This window comes from Crocodylus porosus, unplaced genomic scaffold (genome assembly GCF_001723895.1).
Source record: "Crocodylus porosus isolate Cpor-Errol unplaced genomic scaffold, CroPor_comp1, whole genome shotgun sequence".
Classification (NCBI taxonomy): Eukaryota; Metazoa; Chordata; order Crocodylia; family Crocodylidae; genus Crocodylus; species Crocodylus porosus.
In genome coordinates, this window is record NW_017728908.1 from 36,730 (window position 1) to 37,538 (window position 809).

The following is an 809-nucleotide window of genomic DNA, read 5'->3' on the forward strand; positions in this document are numbered from 1 at the left end:
CTGGGGCGCTCCCCAAGACATCTCGCCCCGCATCACGACCCTCCGCCGCACCTCGGGCCTCGTCAGCCTGTTCACTCTCCACCTGTCAGCACCCACCCGCATCCCTTCTGCACTCCCGTCCAGCCATTTGTGGATGGGGCTGTGGCCGACGGCAGCTCTGGCCTCTCCCAGCCCATTAGTCCCTGGACAGCCCTGATGCACCGCAGTCGGTCCTGCCCCAGTGCATTGTGGGAAACTCCCTCGCCCTGGTCCTGTTGCACCGGCTCTCAGCCCAGCCCAGCCCTGGTGCCAGTAGCACCAGCAACCTTCCCCCTCCCCCCACCTCTTTTTTTTTTTTTTTGTAAAGGAAAGCGAAATCATCATCATCATCATCATAAAAAAATTCCCGGCCTTGCATGGTTGCTCATAGTAACTGCGCCCGTTGCCATGGCACCAGGCTGTAGATTGGCCTGCCAGAGGCCAATGAGCACAGAGAATGAGTGGAGGCGTCATTCAACCTTGCAGGATGCGCCTGGGAGGGAGGGGAGAGGTGGGGGGAGGTCGTTCCTGCCCCCCCTCATTAGGGAGCTGTTAATTGCCTGGGGCATGTTGGTGGGGGGGTGCAAGCTCCTGCCCCTCAGGACCCTCCTGGCATGTCTCAGCAGGGCTGAGCAGGGAGCTCCACACCCCCCAGCCTATTAACCCTGCACCAAACTGGGAGGGGGGCACTTTGCAGTACCAGCTCTGCCGCCCCCCATCACTTCCGCTCCTGACCCAGATTTGGCGGCTTCCCTCATGCTCCATCTACGTCATCCCGCGTCTCCCCACCC